Source organism: Phoxinus phoxinus (genome assembly GCF_949152265.1).
Source record: "Phoxinus phoxinus genome assembly, chromosome: 2".
Lineage (NCBI taxonomy): Eukaryota > Metazoa > Chordata > Actinopteri > Cypriniformes > Leuciscidae > Phoxinus > Phoxinus phoxinus.
The window spans coordinates 37,429,534-37,445,694 of record NC_136877.1 but is presented as its reverse complement, the minus strand read 5'-3'; the positions used below and the strand labels follow the sequence as shown (position 1 = coordinate 37,445,694).

Sequence of the window (16,161 nt, the reverse complement as noted above, 5' to 3'; positions counted from 1 at the left end):
GGGTGGTGGTGGAAGTGACGTATATGCCGTAAAGCAGTCGAATTTTGTAGTTCTCTTTGTTCGCCGGTTACTACCCGAAACCCGAAGTTTAAAAGTACGATTAAAAACGCTACAGACCCCGTCAGGCTATGGCAGACGTGTCATTCAACCTAGTGTAAGTCGATGTACCATCACAAGAGACTTGGAAATATATTATTAAGGTTGAAAAGTTACCTGGTGCTGCTTTAAATTAACTTTAAAAATATTGATTTAGATGTTCCCACATGAAGCACATTTTTAGGTTAACATTTTTACAGTGAAGGTAGCCACTGGAAACTTGCGCTATAGCATCTGCCTGACCTTTAGAAACAGAGATTTGAATCCATCTTTTGATCCTTTATATTTACCTTATTTCACAAACTGTGATTCTCCAGACTACCAGTCTCTCTATACCTTGTTTTCTATCTCATTCACTCTCAATCTGATGTTTTAAAATGAAGAGGTGATTGACATGCACAATTGATGTAACATAGCCCTTATTATGATGTGTTCTGCCATACAAATCACCTGTACAGTCTGATTATAGTCATTGTATATCACATGTATCCCTTTTCTGCCATTCGTTCTGTCTGATATCACCTTTTCATTTTTGACGTCTCTGTCCTTCAACTCCTTCAGCTGCAAGTCGTGTGAAAGTCAAGGGCGGCTGTAAAAGTGTTGACAGCAGTGTTTGAGGGCTCAGGACCACCAAACCAGCAGGAGAAGGAGAAGTCTGTGTATATGTTAGTGTGTGTTTGAGAGGAGTGCTGGTGATGGAGATGACCTCTGATAGGCTGAAGTGTGCTGTGAGGAGAATGGGATCTCCACACGGCTGCCCAGGCTGGAATTTGTGCTTGGGAAGTGTTTAACTTTCTCAAATCCCAATTGCACTCAGCAGGAGGGGGTCTCCTTTTTTGCCTACAGCTCTGCTCTCTAGGTTGCCCTTGTGTCTGGATCCTAAATGTGTGTGTGTGTTAGGGGTTGGAGCACTAGAGGACTGATTGGATAATGGTTCTGCTGTCAGAGAGGTGAGAGTGAGCTAGGACATGAAGAGAAACTGAAAACACAGCTTTAATGATCCTTAAGCTCAAGGAAACTCAGAGGTGCTCGGGTAATGACGGAAGGATTGGCTCTGTTTTATCCAACAGTTATATATATATATACATTCAGCCTTAAACTGGAAAATATTGTAGTGAGTTTCGAGCACATGAATTGCCAAGTGAAGTTGTACAGTTGACTTGTAAAATAGGACATTTTTATGTTTTATACCCGACTGGTGACAACGGAAGAAGGGGTGTGTCGATGTGATACATGGTGGCAGACATGTCCGTTTAATGGTAATGAATGTTTTGCAAAGTTACTTACTTTAATTTTCTATGTGATATTTCAATTATATTAGGTAGATACAAATGATAAGTAATCACCTTTCACTGTTTGCTTTATGCAAAAAAATAAGTGATAGAAATCTATGTCATAACTTTCAGACATAGATCCTAGATTAAATGTTACAGGATATAATTTTAAGATACTTCCATAAATGTCATGATAACAAGTGCCTAATTTAGAGGTGCACTTCAAGGCAGTATTTAAGTTACATTGTATGATACAGATGAAGTTTTGTGAAACAAAGTCACAAATGCAAGTGAGATAATGGAATGTGAGAAGTCAAAATTGCATATTATATGTGGAATTACTGAATTTCATACTTAACTAATTTAAACAATTAAATAATCCATAGACATGCAATTTTTTTATGTATACAGTTGCAATCGAAATCATTCAACCCCCATTGCAAATCAGGTTTATTGGCAACAGACTTTCAGCTGTTTGCAATGAACAAATCAAACAAAAGTAATTGCTCAACACAGATGTTTTAAGTGGTTTCGCCATTTCAACTGAAAATGACTTTTAATGACTTCTGCAGTTTCAAAATTATTCAACCCCCTAAATAAAATCCCTTACAACAGCACAAATCTGCTAAAACAGTGTTGTCTCAAGCGCACCTGATGCAACTACTCAAGGGCTTCATTAGTTGCACCAGGTGTGCTTGAGCTAGAACACATGAAATATCTGAACTGGCTAGGTTTGTTGAGTGTCATAATATGGCCAAAAGAATGGTCCAAAAAGTTAAGAGAAGATTTCATCGCCCTTCACAAACAAGGAACAGGATACAAAAAGATAGCGAAGGCACTAAATAATCCTAGAGACACAGTTGGAAGTATAGTTTGCAAGTTCAAAGTTAAAGGTTCAGTGGTTACACTTTGGGCTGCAACTAACGATTATTCACTTGCTAACTTCCCTCCGTCTCGTTCACTCGGATGTACGTCATTGCTTACGTTGCACGAGTGCCACTACAGGCGGAAACTGCAATGGGCTGAATTGGAACGTCCTAAGCCCTTGATCACTTGGAATCAGCTATGGAGTTGATTTATTATTTCATTTTTTCCCCCTTTAAGAATTTGTTTAATGCAGCATCCACATGTATATAGGTGTGTTTGGGTTGTTTTAAATGAAAAAAATATATAATTAATATATCATAGAGTTGTTTGTGGTGGTGGTGATTAGACGAGATCTGCGGTGATGTCACAATCGTGTTGCATTGTGATATATGGAGCTGCCTGAAGTGTACATATGAAGTAGACTCGCTCTCTTGGTCAAAATCGAGGAAACGAGGGTCTGTCCATATAAACTTCCCTCGTCCACTTCACAAAGTGGAATGCATTTCAAAATGGCGGCTGGGATTCCCCCAAGGGGAAGTGCTTAGGGAAGTTCGCAAGTGTGTGTCTAAAAGTGGAGCTCGGACGCACTCTGTCTCTATCGCGTGCTCTCGGACACACTTGATCTCTCTCACGCAGTGTGGCTTGCCCGCGGAGTTCACTTCGCTTTTGTCCAGTCCGGCGCCTAGCTCTGCTCTGCGTTCAACAAAAAAAATTTTTATTTACTCAAATATCTCCGCGTCGCGTGACACAACGAATCGATAATGAAAATCGTTGCCAACTCTTTTAATAATCGATTTTTATCGAATTGTTGTTGCAGCCAGTTACACTACTTGGACGGGGCAGAAAAAGGTAGCTATCAATGGCTGCAACCAGATTTCTGAGAAGGCAGGTTCAGAAAAACCCTAGAGTGACCGCAAAAGACCTGCAGCAAGACTTGGTGGCCACAGGCACTGAGGTTTCAGCTGCACAGTAAGACGCGTACCGTACTAAACATGCCAGAACTCCAAGACTACACCACTACTGACCCAAAAGGACAAGAAAATTTGGCTCCAATTTGCTCAAAATCATATAAATAATCCACAGAAGTATTGGGATTCTGTTCTATGGAGCGATGAAACAAAACTGGAACTTTTCGGCCCTATGGATCAGCGGTACGCATATTCTGAAAAGAACACTATAGTTCAGCATTGTGGTGCTCGGTGATGCTCTGCGGTTGCTTTACATCCTTCGACACTTGGATCCTGCAGTGTGTGGAAGACAAGATGGATTTATTGAAGTATCAGGAAATCCTAGGAGAAAACGTCATGCCGTCAGTGATAGGGATGGGAATTGATACGATTTTATCAATATCAATGCTTATCGATCCAATTCTCTTATCGATTCCTGATAGCACTGTGTTGAAAAAAGTAGTTATATGCTTTTTCGGGCAAAAAAAACAAGTGGTTTTATTTGTTTTAAAGCTTACACTTGACTAAGCAAACTGAATAATAAATAATATAGTAATAAATAAATAATATAAATCTTCTGTAAACAAGCATACAGGTCAGAAACTCTTCCCCCTAATATAGAATTAAAACTATTCTCTATAAAAACAGGGATGGAATAGTTATACATAATACAGTGTTTTCGTAGAATATGCCTGTTATTTATAAGACGCCATTGATATTTAACCCTGTTCAACGGAGGTTACGGATCAAAAACAAGGCATTCCTGCAATTTAGTACCATGGTGTGGCGAGCAGGGCGAGGTCGAGGGCCTTGAGAGGACGGAGCGAGGCCGGTCCCATGATTACTGATAAGCGACACCTGCGTGACGCACCGGTCTCGATCTCCTGTCGTCGCTCCTCCTTTTATGCTTCCGCTCCTCCGTGAGAGATACGAGACCGGTGCGTCGCGCAGGTGTCGCTCATCAGTAATCACGCCACCTGCCTCGCGCTGTTCTCTCACGGCCCTTGACCTTGTCTTGCTCGCCACATATGGGTAGATAATATATGTTTAAGCATGTTGCTTGTATTTGCACCCTTACATGAAATAACAGCCTTGCAGTTATTGCAAACGGCATAATTTTCATCTTGTTTAGTAAAATAAAGCCAAGCTTTAGATCATATCTTCCTCTTCATGATTCCCTCCTTTGCTCATATCGCTTTGACGTCATGACGCACAGATGCGTAGGAAACTGTGCTATGGTGCCCGATAAAGGACAAAATGGTTCACGGTCTGTATATATGGCTGGGACCCCGGAGCAGGAGCATCGATAAGAGGACTCGTTAACCTCGAAGGCATACAATATCGATGGTTATTAATAACTTCTCAAGTGGAACCAGTTTTCAATTCCCATCCCTATTCAGTGAGGAAGCTGAAGCTTGGATGTCATTGGACCTTCCAACAGGAAAATGATCCCAAGCATTCCTCAAATTCCACCAAGGCTTCGTTTCAGAAGAAGTCCTGGAATATTCCACAATGGCCATTACAGCCACTTGGCTTGAACCCCATAGACAATCTCTGGTAGGATTTGACGAAGGCGGTTGCAGCACACAAACCCAAGAATATTACTGAACTGGAGGCCATTGCTCGTGAGGAATGGGCTAAGATTCCTCAGAAATGCTGCCAGAAGCTGGTTTCTGGTTATACATCTCGTTTGCAGCAGGTCATAACAGCAAAAAGGTGTTATACCAAGTACTGAAGATGCTTACCATGAAATTTGGGGAAAACACTTGAAACATTTGTTGTGTTGAGCTATTTCAATTACTTTTGTTTGATTTATTTATTTATTCATTGCAAACAGCTAAAAGTCTGTACATGTTGCCAATAAACCTGATTTGCAATGGGGGTTGAATAATTTCGATTGCAACTGTATTTTCAGAATATTACGTTGGCTTGTGAAAGATTTTTCCTATTTTAAATCCACTGGACCGAGTAAATATGTTTTTTTTTTCAATGCTAACACTAGATCGAACACATTGTGTGTGAGCGATATCTCTCCATCATATCTGAGTTATAAAGCAATGGCAGGCCACTTCAATCTTCCTCAGAGAAGCTTCGACATTACTGGTCACTGCCATGCCCACTGACTCCCTGTTGTTGTTTTTGTATTTCATTTCACTAAGCTGCCTGAGCAAAAGGGTGAGCGAAAATCTCCACTAAGTCCTTCACCTTCTGCACAACCCTCATAGATATTCTCCACAGAGATAAAGCAAAGTAAAATTGAAATTTTACAAGCGACTAAAAAGATAATACAGTTTGAAATAATCTTACTGTGCATGCTGAACGGTGTCAATAAACAAGCATGCTTAGAACAAAATGCTCCCGCTTTTATCTCGGTGAAAAATCCATAAAGTCTTTACTTCAAGCTGAGACAGAGGTAAAGTGGTTGTTGCTTTTATGTTTCACCTTGTTTTTCTCAAAAGTGAGACCCCATTTGGGATTTGAGAGGCATGCCTTCTTATGGTTGACATTTATCTTGCACATGTGAGGGATGGAGGAAAGAGAAAGTTAATAGAGAGTAAGCGCCATGCTAATCTTACAGAGCAGACAGTTTATTCACTCGGCAGGACAACTATAATCTCGTGGCAGGAATGGATGCACATTTATGTATTTAGCTTATAATTAAGAGCGTTAAATGCTTTCCCCCGCCTATTTAGTTACACTTAAAAAAGTGTCCAGATTTTTTTTTTTTTAAGTTCATATATATATTATTTATATTTCGAGTTTAATTTGATTCAAGTCAGTTTTACTTTTAATAATGTTCCTAATGACTTGTAAGGGGAAACATAGGTGCTTTAATTTTTTACATGAATTTATTGTTATTCATCTGTTGAAAATCATTGTTATTCCATTCCGATCACCACTCCCGACCCTCATTTCATTTCAAACATTTTAATTAAAAAGGTAAACAAATAGGAAACTTTTCCATTTAAAACAGCCAAATTAAATTGGGAAATACATCCAGCAGACAATGTGTTTGTTTGTGTGTGCATGTTAGTCACTCAAAATTGTGTCAAATGTCACATTGCATGCAATCTTAGTGGGACCAGTAGAAGTATGTTGGAAAGTCTAAAAACCCTCCTAGTCTGGTCAGCCAATTTTAGTACCTTTTGTAATGTGCTTTTTGTCTCTTTTAAATTGATCTTTCATTTATTTTTATTTCAGTTTTAGTTAGTTGCAAAGACTTTGGAAAGTGATCATGTGATCTGGTTGATGATGTTCATTAATGTCAGCTGTGTGAATTGTGTTGTGAGACTGTGTGGCTGAATTTGAAATAGTAGTATACTGCCATTATACTACTCTTCCTATTTATATCATATCTATAAAGGGCATAAATAGTAAGAGTAGTACGCTAGCGGATTATTCTGGTTTCAGCTTCCCTTAAGAACGCTTTTTTTTCCGAAAGGCTTTTGTGTATGGTAGTCTTTTTTTTTTCATCCCTTGTGACCTCTCCTTAGAGCACCATGAACTTCTAACTGTTTCCACCGTTGTAGCACTCTCTACCGATTGATGTTTTTGACCCAGTACATTGGAAAGCATTACAACCCTCTCCAAATAGTCAGCCATGATATTTCATTTTGTGGACGATGTTACACATCAAATTAGAGAACTCGCCTTGTGTTACAACACTCTTTCAGTGCATTTAGTTAATAGCAGTACAGTTAGTGGTGTAAGGTGGTTACATGTCAAATCCACCATGACCGAATACCAAACATTAGATGCTTACTCTCCCAGCTCAATATGAAATGGGATCACAAAGGTTTCTGCAAATACACTTCAAGTGCTGTGAGTCTGTCAGCTCTTAATAAGTGAAAGTGAAGTGAAGGTCCTCATGAGTTCAGAGCACCTGACATAGAAAGTGACCTCATCAAAGACTAGTTATCTGGTGGCAAGATAGAAGATTTGATGATTGTGCCTTCTCTCTTTAGTGTCAAGTTAAAGAGCCAATGATAAAAATGTCTCTCTGTTCTGAGTGAGAAACGGAGCCCATTGAAAGAAGCCACTGTGTTTATAAGAAAATTCATGGTCTTCTCATATTCTCACATCAGAAATAATGAACAAGATGCTCTGTTACTACATTTGCTGTTTATTGAGCTGTGCAAAAGTTTGACTTTTTTATGTCCTACACCAAATAACCAGTTGGTATTAATACGTGTCAGCTAACCCGGTTGTGTTCTCGGCCCTTATTGATTCATTTAGCTTGCGTTTTCTCAAAGATTTGTCTCCATGCTGGAGACATCAGGAGAGCTTTCATAAGCAGAGAGTATGAAAAATATTACTTTTCGAAGCATTCGAACGCTTCACGTCACTTTGGCACCGTTATTATGTTTTCTTTGACCTTTTGCCGTTGGTGCGCAATGCGATTGACTAAGAGGAAGGCAGACAATAAGCTCATAATAGCCTTTAAAACAGTTCAACAGCGCTGAGGAGCTCAATCTGCGCCTAGACAACTTTCCTCATCACACTTGTTGAATAAAACATCAGGCTGAGCGCATGCTAATGGCTGACAATGGCTTCTCTGTTTTGCACAAACAAAACCTTACTCTGTCTCTCTCATTTTCACTCTTTTCTGCGCCCAGGAGTTTTAGCTTTGATGCATTTTACACGAGCCTCGGTGTTGACAAGTTATCTGTGACCTGTAGAGAGAACCCCCTGAAACTGCAGCGCTGAGAATCCATCTTTGCCTTCCCTTTTCGCCTCGAATAGCGGCGGAGCAAACAAACAGGGCCTAAACAATACGATATATACCACATATCAATTACACTAAATGCCTCAGTATCTATACTTCACTGTCTCAACCACACACCGGTTACAAGGCACACACGCTGCGGTGGGACGATAATGAGTCGGCATTGTTCTCCACCATCTGGAGCGCTGATAAGACTCGCCTGTGCATAGTTGATAATAGGAGCCAGCGGAGGAAGAACTGAGTGTTAAACATTTCCTTGGCCCATGAAAAAGGTTCCATTAAGTCCACTGACCCCAATTGAATATTAATGAGCTAATTAACAGATTTATTGTTCTACGCAATTTCTGGAGGGGCCTGTTTTTTAAGTGCTATTATTTTTTTCTAATTATTTTTTGCACTTTGTATAATTGAATCTTTGTAGCTGCCAGCATCCCAAGCGTGCCTTGGCAACACAGAAAAGAATTTGGACTTGTGTTTCTCTCTCTTTCTCTCTCTCTCTCTCCCTCCCTCCCTCTTCTCCTCCACTACTCTGTTCTTTCCCCAACAACAACAAAAAACAATGTTTTCTTCGATGGCAATGTGTTTGTAATTAGGCTTTACCCCCTGCACCCCCATCTTCAACAGCAGAGCTTAGGCCTATGAATTTTATATTTAAAGGGGCTACGATGTTTGTTCCAGGAAGGAACAGGGTGAGGTGTTGGATTACAAAACAGCAATCAGCAGGGTTACACTCGACTGCATCACTCGGAGGGTCTGGCAGGGCTCTTAAATGAGCATTGACAGCTGTGGCTGATAGATAGCATAATCAGCTGATGAAGAGGATACACTGCAGCGCTGCTCTCGACTGGCTTTTTGAATAGTGCTGCTGCAGCCACACACCGGGTTGATGTAAAGGTTACCTTGAAAGAAATAAATGCAATTAGGAATGCGAATGATCAACACGGGTGATAAAGGCGGACCGCAAGCCTTCCGTGGAATCCACCAAATCTTGCTCATGTCGGCATGTCGGTGATGGATGGCATACTCATGCGAATGTTTTGTGTTTCAAAGGAGATGTTTGAAATGGTGTTCGATGCAAGGACACAGTCTAACAATTGCTTTTTTTGTGGTGAAATTGACATGCAACAGAATTTCAATAACTGTACGGGCATAGCGACCGGAATAATCGCAAATGTTCTGACAAGCGCACCTCCGTTTGAAATATGCGGGGAGAGATTGGAGGGACATGCGAGGGAGGGGGGCCGCCGGTGATGACCTTTTGATAACTACAATATAATTATTATTGCATTTTTTTTCTATCTGCAACAACTTTACTTAATTCTATTTATGCCCAGAATCCAATTCTGCCCAAATAAAAGCATCAATTTCTTTCGGTTACTCCACCAATATAACTTAGAATAATGAACTCATTTCACTGTTATATGGAAATAAGGTCTCATTACAATAATTTTGCCTGATACACAAGCCAGCTGATATTAGGAGCTGGGCCCTACAGTCAGAGAGGTTATTATGCTATACATCACAAACTGCATTAGGCTCATAAAACCTGTCACCAAAAAGGTTGAGAAGTTGCAGAAGCCAGCCCTGTGGCTTCACATGTCTCCTCTAAAAAAGGAGACTCTGATGAATCAACCATATAGAAGAAGCTGATTAAAAAAATAATTTCTGATTGTTCATGATTTCCATAGACATTAGGGTTTCTAGCTTTTCTTCTGTTAAACCTGAATTGCAGTGGTAGCCCTTTTCTTTTCCATCAACTACAGTATAACAGTAGTCTTTCTTTCATCTAATTCTCTAGATCTATTTTAAAAAAAATACCCCATCAATTCAACATGTATGTTTGGGGTAAAGGGTAAACATTATTTTTTTTTAAATGTTTTTGAAAGAAGTCTTTCATGCACACCAAGTCTGCATTTATTTGATCAAAAACACAGAAAAAGCTAATATTGTGAAATATTATTACTATTTTAAAGAGCTGTTTTCTATTTTAATATAATTTAATATGTGTGATGGCAAAGCTGAAATTTCACCATCATTACTCCAGTCTTCAGTCACATGATCCTTCAGAAATCATTGTAATATGCTGTTCGTACGCTCAAAAGTACAGACTTCGGTTCGCCGGTTCCCACCTCCTCCTTCCCTTATCAACAAACTGTTACATTTTTTCAAATGTTGAAAACAGTTGTGCTGCTTTAATAGTTTTTGTGGAAACCGTGATAAATTTTTTCCAGAATTCTTTGATGAATAGAAAGTTGATGAATAAAAAGCCTTTATTTAAAATAGAAATATTTTGTAACATTATACATTTATTTACTCTAGTTATCATCAGTTTAAATAAAAATTCTATTTAAAAATCTGTTTAAATTAATTTATTTAAAAAAAAAAACTTTTGAACAGTTTCTGACTGTTTGTATATGGACTAAGATTACAAGTAAGTTCCTGAATAATTTTGAATAACTTTGAAATAACTTTGTGCTTCACTCGTGTGGTAGGCTAATATTTACTAAAACAGCATTCACAAAAAAAAAAAAAGTGTATCACCGCCAGTGCTACTCAGCCACCGCGGTGGTGCGGTTGTCGAGTTTACTGGCACAGCCCTAATTCTGACATAATTTTGTTTATTTGCTCAAGATTCAAGAAGATGAACTCAATTTGGTACTCACGTGCTGTCTGGGAGGCGACTTTCTGTGTACACGCTTCCGATGTGAGCGCGCACAGAAAGGATCTACCACAGCGCGTGAGTTGGCTTAAAATAGCAAGACTTAAAAACGATAAAATGAAAAACTCATGTAAGCTAGTCTAAGCTTAAAACGCCAGATACTGGTCCTCAGTGAAAACTGTAATGTGGCATTATTTTAATTGCTTCATTTCCATGTAGCAGGCTGCTTGGTTCTTGACAGTTTGTCATAGTTCTTTGTGTTGGGTGGTGAGGAGCGGATAGTGAGAGCGATGACATGCATCTGCTGTTGATGTGAAATCACTTGAAGAAGGTGTCGAAAAATTTGGCTGTAATTGCCAGAGCTAGGAGTGAGTTTAAGCATGCGTCTGGAAAGAAGAGCTACCAAAGCTGTACCTTGGCAAGTCAAGAGTTGGAGACAAAACAACAAAGTGCAATAATTGTTTTTCGAGCTGACTGCCAGCGGGAATGTGTGATGCTAAAAGCAATGCTTTCTTCCACACAGCACTCCCAGCAGCCAGATGCAGTTCTGCAATCATTGTGTGTTGTCTCACAGAAAGTAATCTTTGGTAACAATCAATTACAATACATTTCCCCTTTTTGTTAGTTTTTCGCATTCTGTACAGTCTGCTAAACAACCCTCTTTGAAATATCATACAATATATTCATAGGGAACATTGAAACATGGAGTAGTTGAGCTTCAAAGTTGTGATTATAATGCAGGCTTCCTCTCAGTAGAGGAAATGAGGATAAAACAGGGCTTTTTGGTCCCATTATGCAGAATGAATTACTATGTTGTTCTTTTTTTAAGATGTCTGTTGTGGCTCTGGTGCGCTCTCAAAGAAATGTCCATACTCTGGCTAAGGTCATGATTGTAGACTGAAGGCAAATAGAGCTATATAAGGCAGTTTCATGCTCTCTTTGCTGGTTGGCTGACATTAGAACGTTCTACCACTAATTTGCAATGCGAACTAAGGAATGTCTTGCCAAATGTATTGCTGGGACCAGTAAATTCCTGACTTCACCATGCTACAGTGTTCTGGTACAACCTTTGGGTTAATATTAGACCCTGGAAATTATGCCTCTTGGATGCACCAATAATGAATTATGAGCCCACACTCTATTTTAAATAAAATTTTAGGATTAATTCAAACAGCTGTTATGTTAAATGTAATCAGTGGACGTTGGTGCAGAGATTCAGTTCTAAGGCCTTGTTAAAGGAATATTCCAAATTCAATACAATTTAGCTTAATCAATAACATTTGTGGCATAATTTTGATTACCGCAAAAGTTTGACTGAGGCACTTACAATATAAGTAAATGGGCTTATAATTCTATAAAATCACATTTTGTTAAAACTTAGGCTATATTTAACATAAAACTATTTTTTATGTTATATTATTTTGGTCACACACTTTTGGGTCCAATTCTCACTATTAACTAGCCTAACTATTAACTCAATAAACAGTTAGTAAGGTAGTGAAGTTCAGATATTGTGTACTTGTAGAATGGTAATGCAGAATAAGGCATTAATATATGTGCTTTATAAGTACAGTACCAACAAACAGCCAATATCCTAGTCACATGCATGCTAATAAGCAACTATTGATAGAGAGAATTAGACCCTAAAACTAAAAGTGTTACCATTATTTTTATTTATTTATTTTCATTTTTGCGGTCGTTTTAGGCATCATGGCAATGAAGTGTAAAACTTGTATGCAACTTCATACAGAAAAGGTTAGTAAGGAATTTGGTTTACACTTTATTTTAAGGTGTCATTGTTACAGTGTAATTATATATAAAGTACTGAGTAATAATAAATTACTACATGTACGTACTATAGTGTTAGTTTTTATACGGTACGTACATGAGCCATAACACAAAGGACACATGTAAGGACACTAAAATAAAGTGTCACCGGAATTTGGTAGTTACGTGTAGGCTAACTGTCACCTTAAAATGGTGTTACCTGGATTTTTTTTTCTTTTTTTCACTAATGTGTTAACACACATTGTCAATGTCATGAGGCTATACTACTGAATCTTTGAGTATTTTTAAGTCACAGAAGTAGCGACAGATCTTTGTGTATTGTAATGTGCCTGGTACAGTATTTGCTCTGCTGGCGCATCTGTGCAATGCAGTTTGTGTGCAATTCCAGAATAGAGATTGGCCAAAATAAAATAATTCTGTTTTTGCTTGCTTGAAATTATACAAATATAATTCAAATCATAAACAACTGCTCATGCTACACGTGTGTAGCATCTTTATTTGGATCGTGATTAAAATGCAGTGGTTTCCTCTAATGACAAATGGCTACAGATATTTTTATTTAAGGCCAGTAATAAAGCAAATAAACAACAAATAAATTAGCTTAAAGAAAGAAAAATAATAAAAAATGGTATCAGAATTGCCAATCAGCCATTCGGCCAAGTTGCTTAAAGAAATCGGAATCGGCCATGAAAAATCATGATTGGTGCATCACTAAATGTGATCCAAAACATTATTTGGAATTGCAACACAATCGTTGCTCTGTCATTGCCTTGTAAGTATCAGGGAGGGGGAAGAAAGCAATACACTTGGATTTAGGGCTAACATTTCAATTACGGACTTCATCAAGAATGGTAGCTTATCCCTCATAATTAACATAAAATGGAATATATCATCACACAGTGATTCTATTTTAGAGCAATCAGAGCGCAATTTCCATTCGATTATGAACATGGTTTACGACTATACTGGGCGCCTATTGAAAGCTAATTAATTTGCAGTGAGGACAATTATCGGGGAGCTCATCATTTAGCACTGTACTGGAAGCTTTTTCTCCCCCCTTATCCTAATTTCGTTCACTCAGTCGGAGTGCGGGGACTGAATGAGGCTCGTGTAAAGCCACTGAATATAGGCTACGTGAACCATAGAATAGAAGTGTTGGGCCAGAGCTCTGCTTCCTCTTTGGGTTACTATTTCCCAAGCACAAGCCAACTTGTATGCTTGCCTGCCTTACAGCTCGAGCACTCCTGTACTGATTGGTCCACAGATTGCTCCATTATTTCAGGACAGCAGCAATGCAAGATGGACTAAAGAGCCATTATCTGAGTGAGTGAGACCATCGGAACTTATTACACGTGTGACCTTTAAAAGCCTTTCCCCATTACAGATCTCAGGTGAGATTTTACTGGAATCAATTTTTTATACTCAGCCAGATTGAGGCCCTCGCACAAAAAAGGAAATGAGCGAGTGAGCAAGTGAATGAATGCATGAGCGAGTGAAAGAATAGCCTGGATCTTTGTGAAAAATGCTCTCATAAAAGGATTCCACCAGAGCCGGTGGAGATGGGCAGGATTTTAAAGCACATCTAATGCCTCTGTGCCCTTTCTTCGCAAATTAAAGAGACTTTGAACTGGCTGAGGAAGATGCTGGAGTATTGTGCTTAATCAAGGTAGAAACACAAAGCCGGCACAGGTTCCCCAAAGGATCACATCAAAAGGTGCATCCCACTTTGTGCACTATTTAATCAGTTAAAACACAGATGGCAGCCTGCCTCGATTAATTAATCATATATGAAGCATCCAGTACCTGTGAGCGGAAAGTATGTCAATGCTACCGAGATCTAATTTGGATCTCGATGTACCTCAGTATTTGTCTACAGAAAAAAGACCCGCAGTTAAAAAAACTTCTTTCATTTGTGCGAAAAGTGCCAAGCGTAGTTAGTGCTTGGTAAACTGTATTGTAAAAGTTGTGGCAGCGTGCAGCCTTTGAACCTCCTTATCCCCCTCTGACTGACAGATTCTCATTTGACTTGGCTCTTATTGAATAACATTGCTGGTGCTTACCCTAGATGTATGGCTTGAATTTCATTTTAGGCCCGTTAGTCGTGTACCTGAGGGATATAAAAACAGAAGATATGCACATTATGTGTGCGTCTCTGTAAAAAAAAAAAAAAATGAAAGGCATATCTGCTTCAAAGCAAACATTATTTTATAATTAGCCTGTAAAATTCACTGACGGCGAGAATATCAATGCAAAAGCGCCTGTCAACAGACTTTTCCATCTCTGGTTTGTTGAGCTTTTTGATGAACTGCATTTTTGAGGGGAAATAGGAAAATGTCAACTCTTTTTAAAGATCTCACAAACCCTCCATATTAACCTTTTTTAAATCTGGTGACTTCTGGATAATGAGATGGAGAAGTGAATCTATTTTCTACCTATCTAATCTATCTTGAGTTTTAAGGAGTGCATGTGTCTTATTGCTTTGCAGGCTTTATTTGCGGTTGACTGACCTGGTTGGAAGCTGATGTGGAGGTGTTGTTGTGGGCCCTCATATGGCGACAATGTTTCTACCATATTTTTGCCATCTTGCAACTCCCGTATATTGCTGTCCAGGTAATTAAACTACTTTGGAAAGTCTTGTCACCTTGTAAAAGTAATTAAATTTCCACGAAAGCACCATGAAGTATGTTTAAAGGATTATAAAAGTGAGGGTAATGAATGTGGACATGAGGCCTGGAGCAGGGATGGAGATGGATATGTTGTAAAACAGCAGCTGTGTGGACCCTTGAGTCTGGACCCGTTGCCCCATGCTAACGTCAGGGTGGCCCTGTCATTCGGAGCAAGGACTCCATGGTGAAAAAAACATCTTAAGCTGGGCTTAGCAAGTCTGCTGGTCTTAGTTGATTCCCCAGCCTGGTCAGGTTGGTATATTGGCTGGTTTTAGTGTGTTTTTTTGGCACATTTCAGTTGTGAGACCAGCTAACACCAGTTGGTCAGGGTAGGTTACCAGTTTAAATCAACCAACTTAAAGCCCATTTACACCAAGGACTATAATGATAAAGATGACATTTAAAAAAAATGTTCAAAGTTGAAAAGGATAGCCATTACTATACACAAAACAACTATAATGAAAATGGCTCAGAGTAACAATATAATTTCAGAATGAACAGAATGAAATTATAATTTTTTCCCAGATGATGAACAATAATAACATTTAATATGATCATTATAGTTGTGGTGTGCTATTCTTTTAAATTTTGAATTAATTTTTAAAACTTTATCATTATATTAGTCATCATTATATTAGCAATTTGAACGGGCCTTAAAGGGATAGTTCACCCTAAAATGTTAATTCTGTCATAATTTACTCACCCTCAGTTTGTTCCAAATATGAATTTCTTTCTTCTGCGAAACACAAAAGAAGATATTTTAAAGAACCTAACTTTAAAACTTCAGCATTTAAAGCGGCAGACGTCGGCATAACTGCAGCATACGCTTATAATAAACAGAACATTATTGCCCGTTGGTATGGACGCTAATATACTGTAGTTATAAAAGGTTTTTGCGCTTTGGTGTGAATGTCGCTTTAGACTGGTTTGGGTGGGTTTTTCAGCAGGGTCATGCAAATATTAATTGTCAAAAAGTGTGCCCCTGTTGTAGGGTTGGGTCCCGAACTTTGTATTTTGAAGGGCATCGACCGAATTACGTCGGTACTACCGAGTACCGATTCACATTAGATCAATCCGTGCCATGTTTCGGTACCTGAAAACGCATCTGGTGATACACTAGTGTCTGTGAATATTAAAC

At 38.8% G+C, this 16,161-nt stretch overlaps 1 long non-coding RNA gene across 1 annotated transcript in view; it reads left to right on the top strand.

The window, feature by feature from the left end:
* The window catches only part of LOC306988470, a 148,961-nt gene that overhangs the window by 8,537 nt on the left and 124,263 nt on the right, over window positions 1-16,161 (top strand). Inside the window, exon 2 of the long non-coding RNA XR_013795409.1 lies at window positions 14,843-14,967. This is a non-coding gene — a long non-coding RNA (uncharacterized lncRNA). The remainder of the gene's footprint in view (window positions 1-14,842; window positions 14,968-16,161) is intronic.